The following is a 15,180-nucleotide window of genomic DNA, read 5'->3' on the forward strand; positions in this document are numbered from 1 at the left end:
CCAAACACACCTGAAGATCTTCTATATTCACCGTTCCACTGCTTCCATGTCCTGACTACAGGTTTACACAGTTTCTGCCTGTATGTAGGAATCAGCTAAACCATCGCGTGGTCAGAGGCCCAGTGCAGCCCAGTGCGTGACAATCACTGTTGATTGTGGTGTAACAGTGATCCAGAGTGTTCCCCTCCCTGGTCGGGAGCGAGCGAGCACTGTGCTTCCTGCACATTGGGCTGTGATGGAATGTAAACAGAGACCAGAATGAATGAAGCGAACTCACGGGGGGAGCAGACAGGTTTACACTTTATGTAGGACAGGAGAACAGCACTGCAGGATCACTGTTAGCATAAAAACACAACACATACAGCCAAATCCAAATCTCCAAAGACAAATGCATGCTGCGCAGTGGCCACATTGAAAAACAAACACTGTCTCACTGCCTGCATCACAGAACTCTGATTGTGATCTTTCTGTCTGGGTTCTCTCTGGCATCAATGTTCAGACTATCACCATGACCAGGCATAAGAGCAAGGTGGATCAGTCTTCTTTTGTGTCACTGTTGTGCGTAACCTTGTTTTCAGGCAGCACAGAGTGGAAAATGTTCTCTCCAATAAAGCAGTTCAGATGGTGAGACTCAGTTTAATGAGGTTTTCTGCTTCTTTGAAAATGGCCCTTGTTTGTGGGTGGAGTTGAGACATATTTGCGGCTAGGTCTTTTATGGTGTTACAGGGAGACCCGCCGAAGACATCATTTTCAGCTGGATCTCCAGTCAGGTTCTGTCAAAGTGCAGGGGAAGGTGAAGAGAATCTAGGTTCACTGTGTGTTGCCTTAACAACCAGCTGCTCTCTGAGAGCTGCTGTTTTCGTGCCATCTTGATCAAATCACGTTCCTCTGTGACCAAGTCCGCTGCTTCAGAAAACTCATGTCGTCATGAGTGTTGCACTTCTACCTCTGGCTCTGTTGTGTGACAATAACAGACCAGGGCTTTTGTCACTCTGTGTATCTCAGCATCACCTGGTATTCTTAGTCCCACTGTGGATAGTAGTATGTTCTCCACTACTGCATCATCAGAGCTTCCATGCGCTTTCTAAGCAGTTCAGTACACTCCAGAGCACCCAGAGCACTGGCTTTGGTGTTCTGTAAAGTCCGAGCCGCCAAATCACACGGCTGGAAAAGTGCTTCACAACACAGGAGGCCAAAGTAGGTTTTAGCTCTCATTTCCTGCTTATACAGGCCTCTGATCTTGGCTCCTGTGTGTCCCCTCACACCTTCGTCATCCTTAAGCTGCCTCAGAGTTCAATTCAATTCAATTCAATTATATTTGTATAGCACCAAATCATAATATACATTATTTCAAGGCTCTTTACAGGGCAAGGTCAAGACCTTACTTTGTTACAGAGAAAAACCCAACAGTTCCCACAAAGAGCAAGCGCTTGGCGACAGAGGGGAGAAAAACTCCCTTTTAACAGGAAGAAACCTCCAACAGAACCGGGCTCGGGGTGGGCGGCCGTCTGCCTCGACCGGTTGGGTTTAGGAGGAGATAAAAAATGGGGGGTGGGGGGAGGAGAGAGGAGAAAAGAGAGAGAGAGAGACCAGGAACAGCTGTGTAGGTAATGGTGTTATCAATAATATTGACAGATAACAGTGGTTAATAGTAATGATGAGTAGTGGTGGATCTGGATCCTGCTGCTCCAGAGGCAGAGAGACCTGCAGAATGAGGACAGAGAGAGGGAGAGAGAGGAGAAGCACAAACTACGGGAGAGAAAAAAATACAAAGTTAATGGCATAAAGTAATCGACAGAGAGAGAGAGAGAGAGAGAGAGACAGAGAGAGAGAGAGAGAGCCCAGTGAATCATGGGAATCCCCCAGCAGTCTAGCTCTATAGCAGCATAACTAAGGGATGGGTCAGGACTTACCCGAGCCAACCCTAACTATAAGCTTTACTAAACAGGACAGTTTTAAGCCTGATCTTAAAGGTAGAGAGGGTGTCTGCCTCCCGAACCCACACTGGGAGCTGGTTCCACAGGAGAGGAGCCTGATAGCTGAAGGCTCTGCCCCCCATTCTACTCTTACAAACTCTGGGAACCACAAGTTGACCTGCATTTAGAGAGCGAAGTGTCCTATTGGGAAAATAGGGAACTATGTGCTCTTCAAGGTACGATGGTGCCTGACCATTAATGGCTTTGTAGGTGAGGAGGAGGATTTTAAATTCGATTCTGGATTTTACAGGGAGCCAATGCAGAGAAGCTAACACAGGAGAGATGTGATCTCGTTTCCTAGTTCCTGTCAGTACTCGTGCTGCCGCATTCTGGATCAATTGGAGGCTTTTTACTGCATTTTTGGGACATCCTGACGATAAAGAATTACAGTTATGGCCAATATGGTAACCACCCCATCACAGCCAAACATTGATTGGTAGAGCTCCTTGTGTTTGGATGACTCACAGATTACCACAGGTATGCCCTGAACAAAGTTCTTAGAATCCGCTACAAGACTCACCTCTAACTCAAAACTAAGTCCAATGAATGGTTGGCACAGTTGACGAACAGTGACTCCAGGCATAGTTCTTTCAGCCTTGCCTAAACACCTGAGAACCTTCCTGACATATTACTAGCTCTGTCAAAACAATATCCCCGGAGACATTCAACTGGGATGTTTAGCTGGATAAATCCATCTTTAATGCTCTTGAACAGAGTCTCTCTGCTGCTGTTGACACCATCGTAAAATCTCAGAAATCACAGTGAATCTCCAGGTGCTCGTCTACCTATTGCAGCATTAATGAAAACTGTTCCATTGTATTAGTGTCCATGGTGCCATGTGTGAGTCCATAGTACAGACAATTTATGGCACGGGACACAAGTACTGTGAATAGCACATGCATGCTGTTGAACAACTTTATTCTGAATCGTATCAGAGTGCCAGTTATCTCTCCTAAGAATCCACTCTCTCTCTTTTGCGAGGTTGTATGTACACTCCAGCATAACTACATACAAAACACCATTACGGCTGCTGTCCCCCTGAAAAGCCCACCCCTCTTTGCCCAGAAAGAGCACTGACCTGAACATCAGTTCCAGAACATGCTTTGCTGTGTTCTGAGCTTGTAGGGCAGCATCAGATAAAATGACATTAATTGGTGTGTTTTTCAGAGTAGAGATTTTTTTGAATGGCAGCACTGTGAAGCTTAGACCTCTCATGCTCGTTGAATTCCTCTGTGGCCTCCCTTAGTTTGTGAAGCCTCCTTTAATCAACCTGTTGTCTGAGTTTACACTGTCTTCGTTAATTAGACCTTTCTCCACTGATCCGCTAATCCAGTGATGCATCAGTATGCGAGGTTAGTGATGTAAGGTAAATAGCAGGTTTTTATTTTAAATCACTGTGGCTCCTGGCCAGTCAGTTCACTACCTGTTACTGATGCTCTGGTGGTGAAAAAGCTCCTAATTTCTCTTTTATAGTGGCATAAAGTCTACAAAGTACAAAATCAAGGTATGTGTGCTGCAGTTCAGGCAAGAGAGGAAAAAGAGTCACCTGGAACATTACATTTTCACCCATGTTTGAGGTCTGACAACACTAATAATGCTGATCCACTCTATCCTCCTCTCCAGACAGTCTCCAGCCTTTCAGCCAATCAAATTCTACCATGCCTAAATTGGTCATATTGGAGATATATGACTTCACTTATTATTATTATTATTATTATTATACAGATTGTTGTGTGTCTGATTCACTTATCCACCAACAAGCAGAAAACCAAGAAGAAAACCAGGGACCTTGGGAAATTGTGTGTTTTATTTCAAATCAACAATTTTAACCAAATTAATATTCTGTTTAATTACTGACTGGATAATTGCCTGGTGGCACGGTGGTGCAGTGGTTAGTGCTGTCGCCTCACAGCAAGAAGGTTCTGGGTCCTTTCTGTGTGGAGTTTGCATGTTCTCCCCATGTCTGGGTGGGTTCCCTCTGGGTTCTGCGGCTTCCTCCCACAGTCCAAAGACATGCACATTAGGTTGATTGGTGTCTCTAAATTCCTACGTCCCCAGGTTGCATCAAGAAGGGCATCCGGCGTAAAACTTGTGCCAGACTAGAATATGCGGCAGTCCACTGTGGTGATCCCCTAGGGGAGCAGCCCAATAACCAAAAAACTGTTTGTGCAAGTTTTTTTTTTCTGTTTTTTTTAAATTCTGACTACACTGTAAATGCAAACATGGTATTTCATTAAAAATAGTAAATTGACTTAAATCAGTTTTTATCAAATTGCTATTAACATTCGCTTTTAGTAAGTTACTTGTAATTTGTGGTTGGAAAATCTCACCAGCTCAGTCTACTTGAGCTGGATTCATTTAGAAAAAGTACGTTTTTGATAATTGTGCTTTTTTTCTGTGTTGGAATGTAGCTAAGTACATTTACTCAATACTGCACTTAAGTACAAAGTACTTTAAGTACTTTAAGTACTTGAGTTTTTTTTTCTTTTCATATTACTTTCTACTTTTACTCCACTACATTTCAGAGGGAAAAATTGCACGTTTTACATCACTGCATATGTAATAATATACGTGATATATAATAATAATCACAAGAGCCATTTTCCTCTATTGAGTATGCCACTTTTTACTTTTAATATTTCAAGTATTTCTTTTTGTGGCCATATGTTTTTACTTAATTGGAATTTTCACTGCAGGACCTGTACTTGTATTGTAACAGAGTAGTTTCACGGAGTGGTATTAGTACTTTTGCTTCGGTTATGGATTTGAAAACTTTGCAAGGTTCGGCATGCGCAAATCCGTCCTCCCTACGCTTGACGGTACATGTCAACAACATGCCCGCAACGGACGACGTGGAGCTGAACCTTATTGAGCTGGACCGTATTGAGCTGGGCCTAATCGCTGCAACGGCACTCGTGTTTATCAGCATTCTTGTGCTTGGCACACTCATTTAGCGAGTAATATTTTACCCTTGTTTAGACCGTTTTCTTTCTGTAAGTAAGCACCATGTTTTTCGTAATGATGTGTGTAGTAATGTCGGCTAACGCTAGCTGAACTATATTATACATAACGTGGATTGTAACGTTGGATGAAACTTGGTCAATGCTTTATTATTTTTTCTATATTTCTACCTCGTTGTTGTAAATAGGGAACATTAAAGACTTTTGTCACGTTAAAGTTGAGGAGAAACTTTAGTGTAACGGTCGCGGCATGCTCGTCACGTGCACGCGCACACCCGCTGTCGGAGTTGATTTTTTTTTTCTGAGGCCGATGATTTATGGAGTACTGACTCACGATGAGAGACTGATTCCGGCGGTTTGTGAGTTTCCATGAACAGGAGGGCATTCACATGGCAGAACATCAGAACAAGTCTGGATGTATCATTTTAGTTTAAGCTAGGCTGTTAAGTTAGGACTATGCTAACTTAGCTAAATTTAGCCACCAACAATAACAGTCTGTGCTTGTCAAAGACAGGTGTGTGACTGGGGATATCACCACAGTCAACTAACCTAATGTTATTTTATTTAACCCTCCTCACTTAACACTAGTTGATATTCGTAGCTGTGCCGTTTCCATGGTTACCACATGTAGCGCGCCAAATGAGCACTGTTTACTCGCGCAGTGCTTGTCTGATCACAGGAGGAGCGCAGTGAGAGCCCACAGATCACACTTGGTACAGACAAAAGTGTCTGCCTATCTGAAAAGATCTTAACACCTAGTTTATCATAGGGAAAGTATTTGCTGGCATACTCAGTGGCCTAAGTTATTCTTTAAGGTCATGTTGTCTAGAATATGTACTGTCTTTGTGGGTAATAGGCCTATGTTACAGTTTTCACTTGTACTGGACTCAAGATGTTTGTGAGTTGTGGTGAGCTTTGGTTGTGTTAAATTGTTGTATTCTTTTTAACTGTCCCCTAACAGGCTCAGGCAGATGGTGATCAATCCACAGTTCCCTTGATGTCTAGCCACATAAGTGAGTTGTTTAACATTTACCTTTTGTACTGCAGTGTTCATTTGGTAGCTGTTCTTGTCTTAAAGAAGTTCAATGATTAAAAGCTTGACAATTAGATAGATTTTTGCAAGGATTTATAAATTTTTTTCTATAGCTCTGGTATTTCAAGTCCGTATTATTTGTTGCAGCAGACAATTTAGCTGCCCATTCATTGGGAGGGTTCTTTGAAAGCTTCACAGTAAGTCAGATGTGCCGATTCTGTATGGCCAAACGGGAGGAAATACAACACAAGGAAGTTCGGACAGGCTCATTTCAACAAAGAACAAAAGAAAATCATGACAGACAGGTGCGAGATGTATTGCAGGATCCTACCATGGCTCAACAATATGGCGTGAAAAGACGCTGCCCACTTACTGAAAGCTTGGAACATTTTCATGTTGTCAATGATTATCCGCCAGACCTTTTGCATGATCTTCTGGAGGGTGTTGTTCTGGCTGAATTGGCCTTGTGCTTGAAGGCACTAATATCAAAGGGATACTTCTCACTTGAAACCCCGAATGTGGCTATTAAACAGTTTCCATATACATTTTCAGACAAAACAAACCAACCTCAACTCATTGCAAAGAACTTTGCTTCCAAAGCAACAATTGGAGGAAATGGTCACGAAAATTGGACACTCCTCCACCTTCTGCCACTACTGATAAGTCATCACATTCCTGAGGGGGATGAAACCTGGGAGGTTTTAATGAATTTAAAAGATGTAGTGGAATTGTCAGTGTCTGCAGGCTTCTCAGAGGAGTCGGTGTGCTATCTTGACTGCAAGATTGCAGAACATAGAGATATATTTCAGGAAGTTTTCCCAAACGAGAAGCTACGACCGAAACACCACTACATTGAGCACTACCCTCAACTAATTAAAACTTTTGGTCCATTGTGTGATGTGTGGACCATGCGTTTTGAAGGCAAACACAAGTTCTTCAAGAAAGTTGTGCGTCACGTTCACAACTTCAAGAACATACCCCTTACTTTAGCTCTCAGACACCAGCATATGATAGCCTTCCATTTAGCTGCCACCTCCTTTTCCAAGCCATCTGTTGAAATTGACAGAGTGAAGTCTGTAATGGTTGCTTCATTTCCTGAAAATGTGAAGAACTGTCTCTGTCTCAGGAATAACTACCAGAACACAGTCCTTGCAGCAGCTTCTGTTTGCATAGATGGCATTAAGTACAGTGCTGATATGGTCATTTCCGTTGGATCGTGCTCAGGGCTCCCAGATTTCAGACAAATAGCAAAGATTGTGATGATCAATACAGACATAATATTTGTCTGCAGACTCATGACATCATGGTATAATGAGCATCTTAGAGCATACGAGCTCTGTAGTAGCCATTTGTCCACCTTCTCTGTCACGCAGTTGTCTGAACTAAATGATATCTCTTTCACTTTACAGAGTTGGAGACAAGCAGCTTATCACACTTAAATGTCACATATTATCACATATTAGTGACCAAATGGACCAAAGGTTGTTTGCTGAGAGTCATCATCGCTGAAGATGATATAAGGAAGTTGACTTTAAATGAGAGACCACAGTCTATTGAAGAATTAAAAGTGCAACTGGTGGATAAACTGTCACTGCAGTATGACTTCAAACTGCAGTATGAAGATCAAGACTTCCATAATGCCCTCTGCAATTTGACTGAAATAACTGATTTACCTGAAAGAGCTAAGCTCAAAATCATCCCTCTTGTGACTCTCCATTTAACCGCATTGTCATCACCCACCACAACATCAGACACTGAGTGCAGTACAGCAGACACTGAGATCCTGTCAACAGGAAGAGCATCACCATCGATAAGACAACAGTGGCCAGAGTTCTTTGACATACCCAATTTTTCAATTGATGTTGAGTATAGACTCAGACAGGCAGATCTTGCTTTCATGAAGGATGAAACATGTATGACTCTACCACGAGATATGAAGCATGACATATTAGAAAAGCTTTCTTTCTGAGATGAAGATGATGACTTCAGCAGTGTTGCAAAAGCACTGATTAGCAAACACCCCTGCCTCACTGAGCCTGGACCACACAGATGGTATGGCTGGAAAAACAGCCTTAAATTTAAGATGGCCAGTTATCGCACAAAGCTTCGAAAAGCTGGATGTGAGGATGTAGCAATCAATGGAGGCAAAAGAAGTAAAGGCAACCCAGAAGGAGAATCCTCAAGCAAGAATATCAAACGGCCAAAAAGAGGTGAAGCAAACTACCTGCCTAACTTACCTGAAGGACATGATGAAACGAGTCTTGAAAATGCCAGAAAGGTTCTCGTTGAAGAAATGAAGAAAAAACAACCCAATGGCACTCTCATCTAGGGTTGTCACAAGAACCGATACTAGTTATTTATTTGCATATTTATAAGAAGAAGAATATTGTTTGTTTTATATACTTGAAGGCTCCATGCCACTGCTGTTCTTTTTTGAATGTAAATAGTTGAATATTGTTATTTATTACCATAAAGCACAGTATTGCTTGTTTTTATAGTGGTATTAAATACTTGACAGTTTAAAGCACTTTTCAATAAATTAGTGAATTTAAAAGTCGTGGGTTCTGTTTTTTTTTTTGTTTTTTTTTAAAGATATTTTTATGCCTTCATTGACAGGACAGTAGAGAGTGACAGGAAAGGGGCAGAGAGAGAGGGGGAATGACACGCAGGAAAGAGTCAGGCTGGTCGGGAGTTGAATCGGCACTCGTCTGCTAAGAGCATCCGTTCATGTGGTACATGCCCTAACCACTCCGCCATCGGGCCACCCTGTTTTTTTTTTTTTTTTTAATTGTGGTATCGAATTAGTATCGACTACTGAAATTCTGGTATCGTGACAACCCTACTCTCATCTCACAAATGATGGACCAATCATTCCCACTATGCAGACAAGAAATTGTAAAAAAGGAGCCTGCTGTACACAACACGGTTGAACAATGGCCAGCACTCTTCACAGAGAGACAGGTAAGCTATTTTTGTTCTCAACCAATAAAATAATGCCAGTCAAAAAGAAATTTAAGGTGTGTGGCTAGAAATCCAAACACACTTGTTGGAATGTTAACACCTCTGCCATCTCTCCATCCCTACCCACCCCTCTCTCTACTTTTTCAGGTGTTTGCCGAGTTTAATAGAATCGCCAGTAAGAATCTTTAGGGAGACTTCTTTGAGGCTCTGGACCAGTACGCCCCGCGGTTCATTGAACTTTTCAAAACAAAAAAGGGAACTGTTGGCCAGAAACTCAGTGAGCTGATGCAGCACATGAGCTGGATGGTAAGTAGGTTCATTTTGCTTTTGATCTGTATGATAGTTCATCAATCAAGTTCTAAATGAGATGATCCAGACCAACCTGTTCTATTTCCTGTCTGACTTGTGCTTGTGCCAAATAACTCTGTTAATTGGTCTTTTCTCTCTCTGTGTATCATTAGACACCAGACGTGACAGTACTTCGCTCTGTTGTCCTCAAAGGCATTCCCATTTTACTTGGTGACGACTCCAGTGAATTCTTCAAGACATGCTCTGTAAGTACTTGCACATAAGTAAAAGTTTGGTCTGCATTAATATAAAACTATACCTGTGCTGACAGAAGATATAATTCTATCTGCACAATATACAACATACATTTTGTACTCCACAGCTAATATGAGAGGTATTTAAACAGCCAGTACATAAAAATGTACATTAATTCATTTTAAATCTAAGGAGCAGAAGTCTAGGTTGAAAGGTCAGTGTCACTGTTCAAGAATATATGGACCTTGTGGACCATAGCTTCAGTTTAACCATACCAAATTTATTTTGTTGGACAATCCATGTGAACACATATTTAAAACCATATTCTCTAGCAAATGCTTTCAACACTAAAAATTAATGTTTTAGAAGAGCATAAATTGCCATGCTGAAGAATGTGTGTGTGTCTGTGTAGGAGACAGCGAGAGACAAGGCCCTAGAATGCATCACTGTTGGTGTGCTGACAGTTGTCAGTGAAGATAGTCCTCACGAGGGTCCAAGTTCAGCAGACCTCCAGCCCATCTCCACTGCCATCATTCTGGAGGGAGGTATCATCATGGATCGTATTAAAAACTTGCCTCAGGCAGTTTGTCTGTTATTTGGGCTTACATATGCAGTCAACTTCATTCAGACTGTGATGCTTGGACTGGGAAAGAAAAACCTCCCACTAAAACTGTTAACTCTGAAGAACAGTCTCCTGGGTTAGACCAGTAAAGAGCCATCAGCTGTCAGATAGCACTTTGCAAGTTATAATAATGTTCTCCTGTTATCAGATAAAGTTTGATGCTTTCATGCAACTGAGCTGGCTTGTTTATGATCTCAATTTAAAAAAAAAAAATCCATTAAAGTCTGTACCATGTTATGCTGGTATGCTAATGGTGGAAATAGTGCCACCTTGTGTTACAAATAGTTGTTGTTAGATAATGTCAAAAAGGAACCTAGCAAGGTTGACCTGTTTATATTTGTGTTTTGGGAAAACTTTTAATAGTTGTAATGTAGTACAAATACAAAACCCAAGGAGTGATGTTTTTAACCTTGTTTAAACCTTGGACTGATGCTCGCTTTGGGACACAAAAGCATTTGTTGTACTTTCAGTTTTGATTAGAAATGCAATAATTTTGCATGCACTGAAGTCCTGTAGTTATCAGGTGTTTACCTGTTTAATATTGTGAGACTGTTACATGCATAGAATTAGCTCACAAAAATGTGGTTTTATTTTTGCCTCGTCCATGTCATGGTACACAGTCCAATCAAACCACAAGTTTGTTGTTTAGCTGCTGTTTTGTACTTTTTTTTGTCCTGTCCCAATATCATTGGCAAGCAGTATGAGTGGTCTGGATGCCTTGTGTTGTTGGGGCAGATTTACTCTGCGAGGGAAGAGTATGGGATACTCCTCCTATCGCATATTTTAACTTTATTAAGACAACCGGACCGCATCAGGAATGAGAGTGGACAGGAAGAGGAAAACAGAGAGAATATGGGGAAAAGGAAAATGGGAGTGGGGAGACGGGGAAAAACAACAGCAACAACACAACAACAGAGAAACAACCACAGTAACAATAACAATAGCTAATAATATCCACATTTATGGTCACTCTATAGTTCTTAACCATTAGATGCTCCGTATGTGTATGTGTGTGTGTGTGTGTGTGTGTGTGTGTGTGTGTGTGTGTGTGAGTGTGAATCTGTCTGTGTGTGTGTGTATGAGGGAAGGGCTAGGTAGGTGTGCATGTATGTATGTGTATGTGTTCATGTGTGTATGCAAGTGTGTAGCGATTTGTCATTGGATGTGGTGGGTAATTGATGTGGGGGCTGCTGTTTTGTACTTGAATGTACAAGAAAGTGATACTTGGGAACAGAACACTTGAGGCTGAATAATAGATTTAATGCATATTGTTATTACAATAGCCTAACATAGATCACACTATGAGCAATTTTACAATTAGCTTTAAAATACATTGAATATGACAAGAGGAGAACAGTAATTTTATTGATTATTGTAAGGTTATTACATGAGTAATAAAACACAAATTTTATATTGGAGAATTGGAATCAAAAGTGATAACAATATCAAATGTTTATTGTTCAGCAATTATTATTTTTTTAATAAATGTTGTAATGCAGCTGAATCAACCCAGTGAGTGTTCTTTTAAAGTATATTTTTGTGGTGTTTTTGCCTTTATTAGGTAACAACAGCTAAAATAAATAAGAAATAGGAGAGAGAGAGAGAGAGAGAGAAGGACAAGGACCCATTCAAGGAAATTAGTTTGTTTAATTTAAGTGAACTTGAAAAATGAGTGAGTAGTAAGTTGTAGGTATTTAGTAATTCTAAGTGGGGTTAAATTTGTATCAAGCAGTCCACACAAAATGAAAAAATTAACTTAACACTAAGCATGGCTATTAAGTTACATGAACTTGATTTTTTTTTTTTTTAGTTGTACTACTTGATTTAGAACTGCACACTTAAAATAAACAAGCTTTTCTAACTCACTAATCTTAAGATTACTTTGCTTAATTTTTTTGAGGCAACGAGTTTGCATACTTTTTTTAAGTAAGGTCAACTAATTAGATTTTACAGTGTAGCTTGTCTGGGAAAATCACCTAGTGCGCCTTTAAAGTAAAAAATAATAGTGTATGTTCATGCTGACGGTGGGACGCCCTCATGTAGGGACAATGGGGTATGTGTGTGAACACAGTAACTTCTCGGCACCGCTTCAAGCTTTTAAGAGGCTCAACACTCTGCGGTCAAGATGAGGAGTTGTATTAGACACTGACATGAGGTTAGGCTGTAATTGCCTCTGATGACGTCGGGGCTTTTCATTATTTGACAGAGGTGATCTTCCACTTTGAGATGGATTTAAAGGGAAATGATTTTATTTGCAATCACAAGTGTTGGGAAGCTTTTTTTCTCAAGATGTCAGAGTGCTACATTCAGCAACTTTATTCAGCATGCATGCTCTGGGTGGGGCCATGGGGGGTTGTGGAAAAGTGTTGAAACAATAATCACAATAAAACAATCCCAATCATTGTTACACCAGATGGATATTTGACCCTAACTGTGCAGAATTATGTGTTTGCAGGGTTTGACACTGACACCTGAATTCATCTGCTGAAAAAGTAAAGTTTCTCCTTCACCTTAAATTCTGGGTTTAACATGTATAGTTACCCAGCGCTGTGACTGTGATACAAAGATTAATTTGGAAGCCGAACATCATCCAATATGCAACTTACAGAGGTGGCAAGTACAAAGTAGCTACTGGAAAGTTAAACCTTTTTCCTCCCCAAAAAAATCTGCAGGTTAAACAAGGTCTAATTTCATACAGAGTAAGAAATGTGTCAATGTGTGTGTGTGTGTGTGTGTCTCAATCAGATTTACAGATTAATTACAGAGAACAACTTCTACACTGGCACACAGTGACACTGAGGAGACATCTCCACATGGCAGCGAGTCTTGATTAGACCGTTTCTCACTCTCTCTGTCAGCACTGACACACACACACACACACACACGCACACACACACACACACACACACACACACACACACAAACATACCTCGCCTGCCCTTGTTGCTCCACTGTACCACATTCCACATGACTGTAAGGCCTCTGAGGGGTGGTGTGGGGACGAGGCAGGTTGGTGGGCAGGACCGCCCACCGGCCCTGCTATTGTTGTTGTGCTGCTCCTCAATTTTAAATGCACATTAGATATCACATGACACTAGGGCCTTGGGGGGTGGGATGGGGCAGGTGAGACTCTGCCATCTACCAGCGGTGGAGTACCCATGCCCCATCTGCTTCCTCAATTTTAATACACCTTCGTCATCCACACAGCCCACAAGCCACATGACACTAGGGCTTTGGGGGTAGGGAAGGGCAGGGAGGACCCAACCGCCTGCTAGCGGTGGGGTGCCCATGCCCTGACCGCTCCCCCAATTTTAAGGCGCTATAGTCACCCACACACCCAACTCACTCACGCACTCATACGCACACCCACACATACACTTTGCACCCACACCAGACGCAGGTGTGGGGAGAGGGTGGCTTGATGGGCCCCCATGTCTATCTGTCTCTGGTGCCGTGTAGACTGTGCAGGGAGCCTGCCATGTGGGGGAAGAAGATCCATTGCGGGGATGTCATGGGTGGCCCTGGTGGGGGTGGGCGGCCTCCTCATGTGGGTGGCGGGCTGGGTGGGGGCTGTGGCCATGCTGCGGGGGTTTGGGACTCCGGTGGGTAATCCGGGCATTTCTGGGATGCTCTGGGCCCTGCCGGCGAATTTGGGGGATTGGGTTTGGGGCTGGGCGGGTGGGCCTGCTGTTCTCTATCCCCCCGGGCTTGGCTTCCCGGCGGGGGGGTGGGGACTCCATCTGCCCTCCTTCCCCATTTGTCCTGCAGGGTCACTGGGGCCGCAATACCGGGCCGCCGCGGCGGGCTGGGGTCTTTCCTGCTGGCTGGGCGGGGGCTGGGGGATTGGGACCTCTCCAGTGCATGGCGGGCTCCCCGCCGGGAGTGTGGGCGGGCCTTCAGTTGCCGGGGCCATTTGGCGCTTTGTCTGGCTTGCGCTGGGGTTGGTGGTCGCGGGCTGGCTCTGGGGCTTCCTACCTGCTGTCCCTCTGCGGGCCTCCTTGTGCTGGGGGCTGTTGCCTCTGTACTCCCTTGCGAGCTCCCCCTTGGGTCGGGCACGTGGCTGCCGGTGGGGCATGCTGCCGCGGGTCCTTGGGCTCTGGGGGTGGCTGGGAGTCTTGGTGGCCTGGTTTCTGGCCACCTGTGCCTTTGGTCTGGGGGGGCGCTGTTACTGCAGCCCCCACATCAATTACCCACCACATCCAATGACAAATCGCTACACACTTGCATACACACATGAACACATACACATACATACACACACACCTACCCTTTCCCTCACACACACACACACACACACACACATATACACATATACACATATGGAGCATCTAATGGTTAAGGACTATAGAGTGACCATAAATGTGGATATTGTTAGTTATAGTTACTGTTACTGTGGTTGTTTCTCTGTTGTTGTGTTGTTGCTGTTGTTTTTCCCCGTCTCCCCACTCCCATTTTCCTTTTCCCTATATTCTCTCTGTTTTCCTCTTCCTGTCCACTCTCATTCCTGATGTGGTCCGGTTGTCTTAATAAAGTTAAAATATGCGATAGGAGGAGTATCCCACACTCCTCCTTCGCAGAGTAAATCTGCCCCAACAACACAAGGCATCCAGACCACTCATACTGCTTGCCAATGATATTGGGACAGGACAAAAAAAAAAAAAAAATACATAGCTTTCAGAAAGTGGGCTCAGGTGTGGCTCATCTCTCTTGGCATGCCCCTTGGCCCAGCCTTCTAAACAGGTAAAGGAAAGAGGAAAACACCAAGAGCCACAAACCAAATGGGCAGGGTCGGCACAAAATACACATGGATGTAGCCTCCATGACTTCAGCCACAGGTCGCTGAAGCTCAGAGTGAGAAAACAACAAAAATAATAACAACACAGTGTTGGCCTGAAAAAAAAAAAACATACACTCACCCTCCTGTTACTCAAGAGGCCACGTCCCCAAAAATGCATAACTTTAACCTTAAAAACAGGTGAGTTCTATAAATAGGAAATAAGCTCTAGAGACCAAAACAGTTCTTGTACCAGGCTGTAAACATTCTCCTGTAAAGGAGCCAGACTCTCGTGGTCATTAGAGGAACTG

General features: G+C 43.0%; 1 long non-coding RNA gene across 2 annotated transcripts; it reads left to right on the forward strand.

The window, feature by feature from the left end:
- The first annotated feature begins 5,054 nt into the window (after window positions 1-5,054).
- LOC139627931 (uncharacterized) lies at window positions 5,055-13,659 on the forward strand. Of its 2 annotated transcripts, none has more exons than XR_011692646.1 (5): window positions 5,055-5,172; window positions 5,243-8,930; window positions 9,078-9,236; window positions 9,392-9,484; window positions 9,886-11,121. It is a non-coding gene; the product is annotated as an uncharacterized lncRNA (long non-coding RNA). The 2 variants fall into 2 exon arrangements; XR_011692645.1 differs by lacking the exon at window positions 5,055-5,172 and adding an exon at window positions 11,310-13,659 and having other exon boundaries at window positions 5,931-8,930; window positions 9,886-10,771.
- The last annotated feature ends 1,521 nt before the right edge of the window (window positions 13,660-15,180 follow it).

The sequence above is a fragment of the Trachinotus anak genome, unplaced genomic scaffold, assembly GCF_046630095.1.
Source record: "Trachinotus anak isolate AG129_WGS33_773 ecotype Australia unplaced genomic scaffold, CSIRO_AGI_Tana_v1 ptg000002l, whole genome shotgun sequence".
NCBI classification, from domain to species: Eukaryota; Metazoa; Chordata; class Actinopteri; order Carangiformes; family Carangidae; genus Trachinotus; species Trachinotus anak.